Source organism: Sphaerodactylus townsendi, linkage group LG04 (assembly GCF_021028975.2).
Source record: "Sphaerodactylus townsendi isolate TG3544 linkage group LG04, MPM_Stown_v2.3, whole genome shotgun sequence".
Classification (NCBI taxonomy): Eukaryota; Metazoa; Chordata; class Lepidosauria; order Squamata; family Sphaerodactylidae; genus Sphaerodactylus; species Sphaerodactylus townsendi.
Genome location: NC_059428.1, coordinates 10,020,229 through 10,036,817, shown reverse-complemented (window position 1 = coordinate 10,036,817; position 16,589 = coordinate 10,020,229). Strand labels below are relative to the sequence as shown.

General features: G+C 45.9%; 1 protein-coding gene across 1 annotated transcript in view; it reads left to right on the top strand.

Annotated features, from left to right (window-relative positions):
* Positions 1-16,589, top strand: part of LOC125431251 (teneurin-4-like) — a 92,133-nt gene that overhangs the window by 20,876 nt on the left and 54,668 nt on the right. The gene's annotated exons all lie outside the window — the stretch shown is intronic.

Below are 16,589 nucleotides of genomic sequence, written 5' to 3'. Positions count from 1 at the left end.
GCTTTGGGTTGTTTTTACTTCTCGTTGTTTTGGCAGGGGTGTTGTAACTCACCGCTCAGTCCTCTGGGGCTTGTGGTGATACAGAAGGGAAATCAAGGGGACGTTCCCCTTCTTCGTGATCCCATTTCTGCTGGATTGGCTGCCGTAAGAAAGATAGCTACAGGAGGATTTGCGAAGGGCTCTGCAGCTACAATTACAATGCAGTTGTTTTTTAATGTCCAAGTGGGGGACAGATGGTCCGTGATTCCGTTACACCAGATTTGCAAGTGATACGGCCACCAGGAACAGCAGTCAGCCCTGGATAAATGCGCTGTCGTTGAAAACACTGGGCATAATTTGGCAACGTCACCAGAAAGACAGGATGCGTCATGAAAGTGAAGAAGAATTAGGCCTTATTTCAGAGGAGGCTTTAGGTGTGGGAGGTTTCCAGTGCATTAAGAATCTCCGGTGCTTGCACATGTTCCCCTATTATGTGAACACTAAGGCCCTTTCCACTCGGGCCAATAAACACAGGGCGCAGCAGGGGTACACAAGCCCTGTGCAGCTATGGTCTGTTTGCATGCCTCCGTGTGAGCGGCCCTGGAGCCAATGCGGCAGGTCGATGCCCCTTCGCACGTAGCGGTGCAGGAGAGAGGCGGGGAGGAGAAAACAATAAGACATGGCCAAGTAATGCGCCTCCCACATGGGGCCATTTGCTCGGCGGTGACTCCAACCTGTCCTTTCTAAAAAGAATTGCTGACAGCACGATTTTCATTTAAGGCAGGTTGGGGCGGATAAAGCAGGGCAGACCTGATGCAGGGGCGGGAACTGTGTGAAGACCCCGCCCACAACGGGTTATATCCAGAGGTGGGATCCAGCAGGTTCTCCCAGGTTCCCGAGAGTAGGTTACTAATGATTTGTGTGTGCCGAGAGGGGGTTACTAATTGGTGATTTTGCCATGGGATTTTTGCCTTAGTGACGCCCCTCCTCTCAGCAGTAGCGCGCAGAACTTGAAGCAGTCTAGCAGGAGGTGCACCGGCGTGCGTGGCAGCCTGTGCCTGCATGAATTCGTTTCCCGCCCCAGGACTGGCGCAGCCACTGCGTCCTTGCCACAGCCCTGCCCTGGAATGCCCGCCCCCGTCCCCGTTGTGCTCCTCCCAGCCCCATTGGCGCTACACCACAGTTTGAATCCCACCACCATGGGAACCTGTTACTAAAATTTTTGGATCCCACCACTGGTTATATACCATTGTTACCCCGTATTAGATGGCCCATGCGGAAAGGGCTTAAGTCAGAGTATTGGTCCGGCTAGCTCACTATTTCCTACTCTGACTGGCAGCAGCTCCCCAGTGTCTCAGTTATTTCTCGGCGCGTGCCACCGGAGATCCTTTGAACCGGAGGTGATACAGCCTGCTGGGTTTGCTGAGCCAACGGGCCCTGTCCCTTCTCACAGTGGGAAGCAAGCAACAAGTGAATGATATTGTGGAGCATTTGCATACGGGTGGGGAGAGAACAGAGGAAAACGTGGCATCAGGAAAATTACATTTTTAAATGAATGTAGCACTGTTTGTCAGTTGTGGTCTGTATACGTTAAGGGGCAGAGAGCCAGCTATTCTTCTCATTAAGAACCTCCTCCCTGGTACATCTTCAGCATAGCCATGAAGAGAAACTTTTTTTTTAAAAAAAGTGAAAACCCGCAAACAAAATAAGTCGTACCTACTATATGTATTCTTCGTTACCTAGGAAACAGCCCCTTTCTCACCTCTTTTTCTGTCTCCAACAAATTACTGATTGTTGCTGACTGGTGGAAGGGAACCTGAAGATGGAAAGATTTGATTTTTTAAAGCTGATTTTTCCTCAGTCTAGAATAATTAATTTAACTCACCTTTCACCTGTGTGAAGAACGGAACCCACAACCTCTCTGACTGACTGTTCCCTGTTTCAGTCTCTGACCGTTTCCACACAAGTCATTGAAAACGTTTGCGAAATGTTTTCAATCCTCCCCTTTTGGTTGCACTCATTCCCTCGAAACGGTTTCTGGCCGCCATTTTGTGATTCTCCTGTTCGATTTTTACTTCTCTTTGGATTAGTAGCTTCAATGCTTTAAAGCCTCATGCTGTGATTCTCCATAGGTTGTGCACTTAAGGCTTTGAGAATATCACCACCACCCCAAGAAAAGTTTTCATTATTAAAATAAAGCTCAGAAAATGGTGCCGAGGAGGATATCTGGGAACTGCCGAGAGGAGTGGGAAACGTTTTGAGGATGCACATGCAGGAAGTGAAAACGTTTTGAAAACTCCTCGGAAGGAGTTTTATTTCCTACCTGAAAACATTTTATTTGGGTTTTGCGGAAGGGGCCTCTTTGAGGTATAAGGCATCAGGTGGTGCATCAGTGGGGCTCAGAAGGCCTTTCCCAGTTCCAAAAGCTTTCTGTGGGGCTTTCCCCACCGACAGAGTTGAACTGGTTTCTACCTAGGTTCGCCTCAGTGAATCCCCGCTGCCACCGAGCTCAACATTGTTTTGTCTCAGGTTCCCCCCCCCCCCCCCAGAACTGCAACATCCTTGTCGCAGTTATGAACTACACTTTTCTGCCGGAACAAGGTCGATACCGCTTCAAAGCTTCGAAGTGGGGAAGCATCGAAACGACACCTCATCCGTTGAACCAATTATGAGCCGTTTTTGTGGCATGAGCAGAACGGGAGAGTCGTGGCGGGCAGAAAGCGCTTGTAACTGTAAACTGTAAAAACTGTAAAAAAAAAAGAACACTCCCGTTTCCCGCCGTAACACAAGCGCCAATCACGATCGAGGAGCGAAACAGGCACCAAGATGATCCCGCCCACTTAGCTCGGACCAGGGGGCCAACTCAGTTGGTGTGGGAACAGCCTGGAATCGCCCTCCACTGAAGGGAACCGAGTCGACCTTAGCTCCCTTCTGTAGTGGGGAAAGCCCCTGTATAGAAGTGCATGTCTGAACCTCTGTATTCAAGTGCTAAATGTCTAAACTCAACTTCAAAAGAACTGAGGTTATAAGACAGTTCCTTTTACTGCTGGATAGATTGCTGCGTCTTTTGTTTTGTAACCTGTGATTCTGGTTGGGCATCTGCCTCCTCGGTACTCGAACCTGGCTTGGCAATGATAGGGTCGCCAACCACAAGGCAAGGCCCAGAATTACAGTTGTTCTCCAAATTACGGAGATCGGTTTCCCCTGCAGAAAATAGCTGCTTTCGAGAGCGGACCCTATGACAATATACCCTGCTGAGGCCCCTCCCCAAACTGTAGCACACCCAGGCTCCGCCCCCAAACATCCAGTCTGTCAATCAGTCTGTCACTCTTTATTATGGTCACAGACTAACCCAAGATAAAAAGGTAAAGGTAAAGGAGCAGCAGTGGCGTAGGAGGTTAAGAGCTTGTGTATCTAATCTGGAGGAACCGGGTTTGATTCCCCGCTCTGCCGCCTGAGCTGTGGAGGCTTATCTGGGGAATTCAGATTAGCCTGTGCACTCCCACACACGCCAACTGGGTGACCTTGGGCTAGTCACAGCTTCTCAGAGCTCTCTCAGCCCCACCTACCTCACAGGGTGTTTGTTGTGAGGGGGGAAGGGCAAGGAGATTGTAAGCCCCTTTGAGTCTCCTGCAGGAGAGAAAAGGGGGATATAAATCCAAACTCTTCTTCTTCTTCTAAAGGATGAAACATATTACTGGATTAAACAGATGTACATCTAAAAGGAATAAAAGCAAAAGCTACTGGTACCAGGCAGTTGGGGGGGCACGAAAGGTTTTGGAATATAAATACTAAAGGGCATAAATACTAAAGGGCTATAAAAACTTTAAAAGGGCCACAGACATAATAAACAATAAAATTGGTAGTTTGAAGGCTAGAACGATTAAATCACATCACTGAGCCTTCTTTATTGCACCAATCATGCTGCAGCATCCTTCAAGTGCTTCTACGCAGAACATGGCCACATTTTATTCTAAGTCAGGACTGAAATCTGTGAGCAGCGACCCTGAATGGACATTTCAGAACCATGTAGCTCAGCCGTGGCCCGTTTTGAATCGACACGCAGCTGATAAAGTTTGTCTGTTATCCAGATTTTACAATATATATTATTTGTATGCTTTGAATTCCAAGTAATGATTTCCTTCAAATAAACCTTATTTATTTAAATATCCCCCCCTCCCCGGCCTTCACACCACTTATGGTGGCTCAAGGGGGCTTCTGTTTCGGACAAAAATCATTAAAATCAGTAAGGCACACTTCGTTAGTTTGTTTAGAACATTTACTAGCTGCCTTTCTTCCTTATGGAGCTCGAGGCATCTTGTGATATAAATAAAATGTGTAAAAAGGGATGCATAATCATACGTAAAACCAAAATTTAAAATCACACTTTAGGACTGTTTTAATCAAATGCAATCCTAAATAAATCTGTCTTTGGCAGCCTCCTAAAGATAGAGAGTGAGGGGCCTAGGCACCCCACCCCCACCCCCGGAAGGCATTTCCAAAATTTGGGGGAAGTCACTGAAAAGTTCCTATCTTGTGTACCCACCAAACAAACTGCTTTGACGGATGGGACAGTCAGGAGGGCCTCTTTCCATGATCTTAATTTCGGGGTAGGACAGTGGTGGTGAACCTTTGGAACTCCAGATGTTATGGACTACAATTCCCATCAGCCCCCATAATTGGCCATGCTGGCAGGGGCTGATGGGAATTGTAGTCCATAACATCTGGAGTGCCAAAGGTTCGCCACCACGGGGGTAGGAACATACAAGAGAGGATGGCCCTTTACATGGACTATGACATCAGCAAAAGATACTAAACTTTGCCTTAGAAAAAGATGGTGGTACGGTCAGTTGAGGTGCAGCTGTCAAAAAATGGTCTGCTTCCACATTAGAATATAGTCCCAAATGAATATGAGAATTATCATTCATTTTTATACGCTGCTTTTGCCAAAACCATTATTTTGTCCATTGTTGAACATGGTGATTTGATACAAGAGTATTTATAGTTATGTATAATTACACTGAATGCCAAAATGTATTTTTACTTTCAAACGGATGGTGGTGGGGAGCAGGGCTGGGCAGTAGCTAGGAGCCAGGCAGAGCATTCTACAACGAAGAAGGAGGAGGAGGAGGAGAAGGAGAAGAGGAGGAGGAGGAGTAGTTTGGAATTATTTTTTTAAATTCACTTCTATTAATAAATTTAAAATACAATACAACGTTAAATCACTTAATTTGTACATACAAAAAAAATTGCTAAATATAATTATACATACATTCTCTTTGGAGTTTGGAATTATATCCCACCTTTCTCTCCCGTAAGGAGATTCAAGGTGGCTTACAACCTCCTTTCCCTTCCTCTCCCCACAACAGACACCTTGTGAGGTAGGTGGGGCTGAGAGAGAGCTCAGAAGAACTGTGACCAGCCTAAGGTCCCCCAGCTGGCGTGTGTTGGAGTGCACAGGCTAATCTGAATTCCCCAGATAAGCCTGCGCAGCTCAAGCGGCAGAGCGGGGAATCAAACCCGGTTCCTCCAGATTAGAGTACACCCCCCTCTTAAAAACTACGTCACTGCTGCTCACAAAGAAGGTCCGGCATGCTTAGTTCTGTGGCGGGGGAATATACAACCCCACTTACACCTTTTGCTGAGACAGACTAACCTTCATAAGCCGAGCTCACTTCCTTAATTTACAGCAAAGATCTGACTAGACAAAACGGACTTAGAAGTCGTTTTTTTTTTTTTTTTTTGCAAAATTGAGCCGCAGGAGGGACGCCTCCTTTGAGAGCCTGTTGATAATGCTGAGGCAGTTATGAGATGGAGCAGGTCTGAGGGGAGAGGAGACCAAAGTAATACAAGGTGCTGGTTGAGGGAGCTCAGAGAGGACCTGGAGAGTACAGAGGTGCATTCTGGGAGACAGGGTCTGTCAGGCCCCAGGTTGTAAAGAGCCTCGAAGGTCAACAGCATCGCCTTGACTTGGACCCGCCTCCGAGTTCTAACCGGTGGGTCAGCATTCTGTAAAAACACCGACTTCTGAATCAATTCCACGTTGTGTTTCTATAAACTGTACTCTAAGCTGCCTCTGGATTTGAACCTCCTGCCCTCACGTACGCTCTAAATGTTTTGCTTTGTCAGACGTTACTGAAAAAAAAATGATATTTTAAGCTTAGACGAAAACTTACAAGCGCTTTGATGGCACAGGAGGGGAAGTGCTTATTTAAAGGAATGGGGGTTTTTTGTCTGTGCATTTTAACAGAGCGGTCTCTAAAAGGGCAAGGCCCGGCGATTGGTAGAACCACGGTCTCCTGAGTACCCCCCACCGTGCAGTTTCTCATCATTCCTCAACTTTGCGTTCATTCACATTTGCCTCAAATTGACCCCGCGTAAGTGAACCGAATGGCTCATCGGGGGCTATCTAGGAAAACAGACTATAGATTTATGCGGCTATGAAATGCGCATATTTTGAGGACGCTTTCGATGATGACAGAAAGGTATTTCCTCAACCTGGAATGTATTTTTCCTCCGTTTTGGAATCGTTTTTAAATAGGGCACGGCAAATGGTTTTCTCTGTTTTTAAGGTTTGTTCCCTGCTTTTGGGACTGTTGGAGGAGGGGGGATCCCGCAGCCCCTAAGATGAGCTCCCCTTTTTATACGGTTGCGCTCCTGGGATTCTGACAATCAAGTTTTGATTTTTGCGCTTGGTTTCTCAACGATTAAGGATCGAGAATACGATAGCAGTTTCACTCGTTTCAGCGCACCATGTGAGTCGAAAAGAGAGTTGGTGTGGTGTCATGGTTTAGAGCAGGTGGATTCTAAACTGGAGAACTGGGTTTGATTCCCCACTCCTCAACCTGAGTGGCAGAGGCCTATCTGGTGAACCAGATGTGTTTCTGCACTCCTACATTCCTGCGGGATGACAGTTCTCTCTGAACTCTCTCAGCCCCACCTACCTGTTGTGGGGAGAGGAAGGGACAGGAGCTCGTAAGCCACCTTGAGTCTCCTTACAGGAGAGAAAGGGGGGTATAAATCCGAACTTTTCTTCTTCTAATGCCACATTATCATATGACTCTTATTTGTTCCTGTTGTCTTAATTATCCTTCTCCTCCTTCCCTCCCCCCGCCCCACGCTGGGTTGTAGACTTGTTTCATACTTTGGGTCCCTTCTTAAGCGGGCGCCGCAGGAAGATCAGAAATGATTAATCAGCGAGCATTAAATTGGTCGCAGCGTGATAGAATGTGCAGCCACCTTTCATCATTTGCCAAGCATGTTTAACCTGTGGTACCTCATTTATCTTGCGTTATCCTTACAAACCAAGTTGACACTGGACATTATCTCTTGTCTGTCAGAGGAACCTCTGCTCTAAGAACATAAGAACATAAGAACTAGCCTGCTGGATCAGACCAGAGTCCATCTAGTCCAGCATTCTGCTACTCGCAGTGGCCCACCAGGTGCCTTTGGGAGCTCATGTGCAGGATGTGAAAGCAATGGCCTTCTGCTGCTGCTGCTGCTCCTGAGCACCTGGTCTGCTAAGGCATTTGCAATCTGAGATCAAGGAGGATCAAGATTGGTAGCCATAGATCGACTTCTCCTCCATAAATCTGTCCAAGCCCTTTTTAAAGCTATCCAGGTTAGTGGCCATCACCACCTCCTGTGGCAGCATATTCCAAACACCAATCACACGTTGCGTGAAGAAGTGTTTCCTTTTATTTGTCCTAATTCTCCCCCCCCAGCATTTTCAATGAATGCCCCCTGGTTCTAGTATTGTGAGAAAGGGAGAAAAATTTCTCTCTGTCAACATTTTCTAGCCCATGCATAATTTTATAGACTTCAATCCTATCCCCTCTCAGATGTCTCCTCTCCAAACTAAAGAGTCCCAAACGCTGCAGCCTCTCCTCATAAGGAAGGTGCTCCAGTCCCTCAATCATCCTCGTTGCCCTTCTCTGCACTTTTTCTATCTCTTCGATATCCTTTTTGAGATGTGGCGACCAGAACTGAACACATGCTCTGTTCATGTCAAAACTTCAGCATCCGTCGAAAGTAGAAAGGGACGGTCGAGATCCTTTTTTTTCCTCTCTAGACTTCCAAACAGTTGTTCTTTGTGTGTGTAAATGCAATGAAACAGTGCTGATGGGAAAACCAACAATGTCCTACTTCCTTGCCCTGTGAATGCAAGAGAATGACCGAGCTGGTCATCATTCACCTGGTTAAAAGATGGCAACCTACATTGATTCTCTGAAGTGTGGATGTTACAGGAGTGGAGTGAGGGGGAACTGCGCCCAGGACACGTGCCCTTGCTGCGGCACCGCCTACCCCCTGCCCAGAACACCCCCACCATGCCCTCTCCATGGCCCGGCCCCCCCCCCCCCCCCCGCTGCGGTGCCACCTGGGGCATCACGTCCCCCCTCGTCCCATTGGCGCTACGCCACTGGGATGTTGGGTGGTCTGAGTCAAACAATTGGCAGCCAAGAGCAAGCTGAGGCAGAGGGTCCATGATATTGGACTTTGTTTGACTCAGGCTGTGCCGATGATGCCAATTGGTGTAGGCTTACCCAACAGCCTAGGTCCTAATTAGGTCCAACAACATGAAGGCCACGACTCATCATTTTTCCAAGACCATTTAAGAACTTAAGAATAACCCTGCTGGATCAGACCACTGGCCCCTCTAGTCATAAGAACATAAGAACAAGCCAGCTGGATCAGACCAGAGTCCATCTAGTCCAGCTCTCTGCTACTCGCAGTGGCCCACCAGGTACCTTTGGGAGCTCACATGCAGGAGGTGAAAGCAATGGCCTTCTTCCTGTCTCACACAGTGGTCCTCCACTTCCTCTGGAGGTTTAAGTTCCTCTGGAGACCCAAGTCCATTCCTTTGTGAAACGGTATTAAAAATTCGGCACAGCATCACAAGAGCAGTGTCCATTGGCACGTGGATTCCATCCACGAGAAATGAGGTCTCCTCCACGCAACATCTGGCCACTTTTCCATTGTTGTAGGCGAGACTGGCAAAACGCCAGGAATTTGCTGGTCATGTTGAACTGGTGGTTACCACGAGCGGTAATTGGTAATTTTCTAAAAAGAACTATCAGTTATTCAAAATCAAATTAATTGGCTCAGCTCAGCATAAACATATTTAATGAAGAACTTCTGTCAGGCCCGCTGATCTAATCAGCAGGTGGAAAAAAAATGCAGATATTTAATTAGATTTAATGAACAATTGTGTTTAATTTCAAGTATAATCAATTATTAATTAATGTAATGAGCGACTCTGACTGAGTTTACTAATTAACTCATTTAAAAATTATGAATAACCTTTTCATTTGTAATTATTTTCTACATCCTGTCAAGCCGAAGATAAAAAATCGTGTCACCTATCCGGAGAAAGTGGGGGAAAAAATCTTTCAGTCACGATTTTCTTTTCTGACTTTAAAGTGAAAGTTTTAATGAAAATACTGATTTTATATTCCCCAATTCATTTAAAATAATGGGATCGTATTTTCCGACTTTGTAATCACATTATATATATTTTTATTATTTTGTTGGGTAATATTTCATCCTTCAACTTAGACCACTAATTTTAATTAAGTTTTGGTATTAATTTTGAGCAACGTTGACAAAATGCATCCTACATCGGCTTAAGTTAGATTAAGAAAAGTAATGAGCTTGGTTTTATTACATCAAAGCATCTAAACTATATTATATGGCTAACTAAAAAAACCTTAGTATAATTCTGCAGAGGTATGATTGATTTTGTTATCTCAGAGTATCAAATTAAAGAAAGTTTTCCCCTCTTCTCTCTGCTTAACCCATCGACTGATAACGACGTTAGTTACATTTAAGTGTGACTTATAGTCACTTGAATTTTATAAGAGATAGGAAATCCAAAGCTTATATTAAGATGTCTGTCTTATTTTCAATCTCAAGCCTGTGCGAACACAATTATATGAAACGTAACATGGTTGTAAGGATCTGAGGTGCCAGACAAGACTCCAAAGAATACATATTTTCTGAAAAGTAATAGCTTTATAGGCTGCTGAACAAATCCTTCCATTAAAAAAAAAACAAGGACATGAGATTCAAACATCTGACTGTTGGCTTTTGAGTCTCCTGTAATCATTGGCTGATCTTCTCTGATGTCACAGAAAGTTTAAAGCTATCCAGGGCAAGGTAACTTTTGATACCTTAAATATATAAACCTGAAATAAACCTAGATATCTTTAAAAGGGGCTTGGACAGATTTATGGAGGAGAAGTCGATCTATGGCTACCAATCTTGATCCTCCTTGATCTCAGATTGCAAATGCCTTAGCAGGTGCTCAGGAGCAGCAGCAGCAGCAGAAGGCCATTGCTTTCACCTCCTGCACGTGAGCTCCCAAAGGCACCTGGTGGGCCACGGCGAGTAGCAGAGTGCTGGACTAGATGGACTCTTGTCTGATCCAGCAGGCTAGTTCTTATGTTCTTATATTGGGTTCTTAGGCCTATTGTGCATGCAGGACTTCCACAGCAGCTCTTTTCCTTGCTGTGGGTTTTTCCCACAATTGTCTATTTAAATTGGGAATTCTCCCACTGCAAGGCATCCCTGGCCGAGCCAACCGCCATTTTGTTTCCTTAATACGTTTTAAATTAATTTTTATTCATATAAAAACAGAAACCATAAAGGAATAGAGGGCATCAAACCATTTGAAACACACATTGGAACTAGTTTCTCTGGATGATTACTTCCCAGATGTGTCTGTAGCCTCAGTGCGTCTTTAGTCCACTCTGTCATGTTGGGCATAGCTTGATGAATCCAAAATGGCTGCCTCGTTTTGTCAGTCGTCACTTCAGCACCACATATGGTATCCTGCTGTGACCTGCCACGGTAGGAAACACTGGATTAAGATGATGGTTGGTGTTGTGTGTGTTCTGTGATGTCCAGTCTCTTCTGATTTACGACTATCCTATGAATTAACGGTCTCTAAAATGACATATTAATAGCCTCACTCAGGTCTTCCAAACAGAAGGCCATGGCTTCCTTCATTGAGTCAATCCACCTCATGTTGGATTGTCTTCTCCAGCTAGTATGATTGCTTTTCCAGCAAGATTCAAGTCTAGCTAGATTCAAGTCCAAGTAATACCTTAGGGATCAAGATTTTGAAGGTATAATTGAGAGAGTCAAAACTCCCTTTGTCATAGTCTTTTCCAGCGAGTCTGGTCTTCTTATGATGTGACCAAAGTATGATCGCTTCATTTAGTCATTTTAGCTTCTAGGGATCATTCAGACCTGATTTGATCTAGAACCTGCTTATTTGTCTTTATCCACCTTCTCTTTCCTTTGAAGAAGCTTGGTGCAAGGTTATCCTGTTTTTCTTTTAAACTTATTTCCCCCACCCATGCCTTCTTGGTTGTAGGGAAGCGAGATCCCATAGAAATTGTGCGATGTAATTGTGTAAACACAGGGCCTTTCCCCACTCTCTTCCACCCCCCTACGCCGTGCGCTGCTGTCAGCGCGCGGCATCCCAGGCACGCGCCCGGGTGTCCCCACAAAAGGCGCCCTTAAGAAGAGAGCCTGGGATGCCCCGCGTTGAGGGGGCGCGATAGAGGCAGCGTCGGGGCGGCTGCGTTCTCGCCGCCCTTGAAGTGGGGAGTGCAGCTGGACCCCACGCTACTTTAGGAGAGTAGCGCGGGGCTTAATGTAAGTGGGGAAAGGGCCACAGTGACTCCACAAAAGCTTCCCCAAGACTGACTCATCGTTCTTCAGAATTAAAAGGCAAACAAACGTTTTTTTTAAAGTTCTTTCTTGTTTCTGTCCCTCTGTACCTACCTTACACAACATCCTTGCTTTCTCCTTCCTTTACTGTGACTTTCTGCCCATTTATAGGGTTACAAAGCGCTCCTCAAAATAGCAGTCAGTTTTTCTTAGTGAGGAGAGCAGGGGTTGAAAATTGTCAGAAGCCTACTCTCTCTTTCTTTTTTTAAATTTCTTTCGCAAACCTCGGGCTTCCCCTCACAATTGTAGAAAGGTATCCCTCCACTGTTTATGGCCCTAATCCTGGTGTAGACTTTTAATCCACTACTAGTAGCAGTTAATGCAGTACTCTCATTAAATGCCTCCCATCCATCCCCACCACGAATAAAAAAGGGAGCTTCAGAACAGCATTCCAGACAAGATAGCTTTGTACAAGTATTTACAGCGGGGTGGATCCAACCAGTTTTTCCACTCAGTCTCGTCCAATTCTCCTCTTTATGTACAGCCCTTAATGAAGGGAACTGACGAAAGGAGATTTGACTCTCGAAAACTCATACCCTGAAAATATTGTTGGTCTATAAAGGTACTACTGGACTCAAATCTACCGCGTTTCCCTGAAAATAAGCCCTATCATGATTTTTCAGGATTTTTGGAGGAGGCTTGAAATATAATCCCTACTCCAAAAATAAGCCCTACTGGTAGTTACAGATCAGAATGGTGTGATCCAGCAGGGTGCTGTCTGCCAATGAGGACGCGGCTTGCTTCACATGTGACAGGGAAGCAACGGGGCTGCCGAGAGCCCGCCTTAATGAATTGTGAAGGTACCGTATTTCCTCTAAAATACGCCCTATCCCGAAAATAAGCCCTAATGCATCTTTTGGTGCAAAAAATTAATATAAGACCCTGTCTTATTTTTGGGGAAACACAGTGGTTGTATAGCCCCTACTCGCATGGTTTATGTCCATGAAGATCTGATGATCCTCAACATAACCTTATCAGAGGAAAGTCTTTCTACCTTTTTTATCAGCAAGAAAAATGGTTGGATCTGCCCCGATATTTGCATAGGATACAAAGATCTTCAGCATATGTTCAGCTAAAACTTTTTATTTGATGAGTGTCAGTTTCTTAACAGTAGCTTGGTTGTTGGTTTAGTTTACTGGATTTACTATTCTGCCCTTCCCCTTTCAGGCTCAGTTTGACTCTCGATCCTCCCCTTTCAGGCTCAGTTTGACTCTCGATCCTCCCCTTTCAGGCTCGGTTGCTATATTTGTGGGTTCTAGAACATGGACCCTGATCTGTAGATTGCAAATTAGCCTGACCTCGGTCTGATCTGAGAAGCTAAGCTGAGTCCGCTCTGGTTAGTGGATGGAAGACCTCCAAGCCAGAAGAACAAGAGTTTGGATTTAATATTCCCCCTTTCTCTCCTGTGAGGAGACTCAAAGGGGCTGACAATCATCTTTCCCTTCCCCCCTCCCCACAACAAACACCCTGTGAGGTAGGTGGGGCTGAGAGAGCTCCAAAGAACTGTGACTAGCCCAAGGTCACCCAGCTGGCATGTGTTGGAGATAAGCTTCCACAGCTCAGGTCGCAGAGCAAGGAATCACCTGCTCTTAACCACTACACCACACTGGGTGAGGGAGGCTGGAGAGAAACAAGTAGTGTGAGATTTTATTTTCAGGGTGGGGCGAGGGGAATAAATAACTCCACTTGGTGTCAGAGGCCTTTGCAAGTGGTAAGGTGGGACGTCCTAAAATCCCACGGGCCCTAATTTCTCCCACATACATTCAGAACATCACCCAGGATTTATTCATTTCTCCCTGAGGGGTTAGACACTGACTGGGCAATTCTGCCGTTTGCAACATCTAATGTCACTTTTAACCAGTCAGGAAACCCAAATGGGGACGTGAGGGTTCAAAAATGGTGCCAAAGCGGCATCCTTTTCCATGCTGATTTGAAATTAATGGCCAATTATTTTTCCACAGGCTTCTAATAATTAGAACTACCAGTGAAACCAAGCTGATGTGGAAACTTGACTCTCTGGTACGTTTGTGTGTGATGGATTTCCTCAATGACATTTCAAATTTTTATAGAATCACAGAAACATGGAATTGGGGCCATCTAATCCAACCTCCTGCGCAGAATATTTACAATTACCTCCCGTCTCTCACACACACTCCATGACCCAACTACTTCCCTTCTCTCACGCACACCCAATAACAAGCAAAGAAACCACTCCACGGGCGATTCCACACACGAGTAAAATAGGTTCAACCCAGTTCCCTGAGAAGGGTACTAACCTAGGTCGAAGCCATTGTTGTTCCCCACTGCAACCAGCTTGATCCCAGCTCAGAGGGCAGAATCATCCTGGGCCTCTTCGCTGCTCCGTTCCGATTGGCTACTGTTCTATGGCCATGTTCCGTCTATCCCCACCTCGCAGTTATAAAAAAAAAAACCGCTGCCACAGGAATGGAGAGGACAGAGAGGTTGGCGTTTTTTCTGATTAATGGCCAGCTGTAACGCATGCTCGAAACACTCAGCTGTGATTTGGCATTGAATGGGGGGACCTCCACGGCATCTCAGAGATTCCGCACTTTACTGGAATGCGAGGCTGAGTTCTAAAGTGTGGTCTCCCTGAAAGAGTAGTGGTTCCCTAACTGGAGTTAGGAAATTTGAGCCGTTACATCGAGGCGAAGCTGAGTACAAAACCACATCGATCCCAATGGTTTGTCTCGGAGCACTTGCGCGCACTGGAAAATTCGAACACTTGGCTTCGAACTTAGGTCGATAACACAAGTGCGGAATTGACCCAGGATTCCTGGCCATTCTGGCTTGGAGAAAAGTTCCTTCCTGGCCCCGAAGTGGCGATTGGCATTACCTGGGCATATAAAAAAGGACCACGAGAGTCAAGCACTGATGTGACCCTTCTGGCCCTCCCTTTCATGATCTTCCTAGATCAGCCAGGATTTGTGGTTGCCGTCTATCGCATAGGAAATCCAGCTTTTGGTTGACCTGCGCGTTTCGATCATTAAAACGGGACGTTGATACATCTTCAACTTTTGAACTGAACCGAACGGAATTCGGTTGAACCGAATTCCCAAAGCGAACTGTTGTTATTCCTCCTCTAAGCTGCTTTCCAAATTCCCGCGTTAAAATTACATTTGGAGTGGCAAAATCTTACACTTTCACAAAATGTACTGCTCGTACCCCTTTCCCGACCCCATTATCTGGATATTCATCCCTGAGTACATAAGTGGTCTGCATTCATGATCTTTTTTTTTTTGAAAAAAAATGCTTTAAGTTTACTTTGTCCCAGATAATGGGGAAAAACAGCATCTAGTAGGCCCCATTTTTGGTCTCCGTCCAAAACTCTCATTTCATATCTTTGAAGGTGACCTAACCTAGGCCTTAAATATATGCAGATTTTATTTCATCTCAGTGCCGGCCCTTCAGCGGAGTACTTAATGATCTGTCTGTTAATTCCACCCTCGAGTTCCACAATACGCCCTTGTGAAATGTCTCTGGGAACCTGATCCATGAAAGAGCTCTGGAGAAATAAATAGACAGATGGGACAACCGGAGAGAGGCACTAAGCAGCGCCGACAGAAAAGTGTCTGGGGGCGGCCTTCTCTCAGGTACTTTCCTCTCACATGGCGTGGATGGTGGGAAATCCCAGGGGGCTTTTTGGCTGTGTCCAAGCCCAATTAATACCGGCTCTCATTAAGGCACCACGCACTTGAGCCAGACGATGGGGAACAACAAAGATTTGAATGGTGCCGGTTGAGGCGTATTGAGCGGGAACGGATCATGGCGGGGGGATTCCCTCTCGCTCAGCCCCCTTCTCGGGGACTCAGGATCTCACCACAATCCAGTCATTTAAAAAAAAATCAGCTTCCAGACCCCCTCAGTAATCTTACCAAATCCATATACCTCCGCTAAGCGTGAAGCCTACAGCGGCATCCTCTGAGCACTTAAAACCCACACTTCAATCCCAGGCGCACAATCCAAGCTTTTAGAAGCGAGCAAAAGACCCCTCCACATGGGGAAATTGCTTCCTGCTCTACTGGGTCTCTTCCCATTTTCTCTCCTCGTTTGCTGAATCCTTCTCACATGCTCGCAGAAACTAGACGTAGCCCAAATAATATAGCCCCTTACTGTCTAAAACGACATTTTCCATCATAAATCTCTTTTGTTAAGAGGAGCAAGGGCCTTCTCGTTTTGTTGGGTTCGGGGGAACAGAACGTGACGTTTCAGGTTTGGGCAGCAGCTCCCGATAGTTGCTTAGCCCCGGGACCGGAGAGAGTATGAAGGTTAAACTTCTGCTCCCAGAGTAACGGTGTCAAAAGGTATAAGATCCTGCATTAGGGCTGCCACTCTCGAAATCGATTCGTTCACGCACTTATACACCCAAACTGAAGTAGAGAGCTTATGTAGAGAAATGCTGTCATAGATCAGTGGTGGCGAACCTATGGCACGGGTACCAGAGGTGGCACTCAGAGCCCTCTTTATGGGCACATGCAAACAGAGTGCCCCCCCACACATCTAGGCTGGCCTGGGCTGCTGGGCTTGATTATTAGCATCAAACCTGAGACCTAGTTTTGGGGAAGCAGTGTAGGTAACCCTCCTAAACACTGTTAAACCCCACTGATTTTCATGCAAAGAACTAAAGTGCAATCTTTTACCTGGGAGTAAGCTTGGTTGCTGGCAATTGGGCCTGCTTCTGAGTAAACCCTCCTAGGGTCGTGATTCACCCGTTGGAAGAGTTGGACGGTTGCTTCAAAGCAACTCCACCGACTACCACTGAGCTTACTCCTGAGTAACGCACGTCTCGGAGCCAACCGTTTTTCCTAAACTAAAACCTCAGTATTCGGGTTAAATTGCCATGTTGGCACTTTACG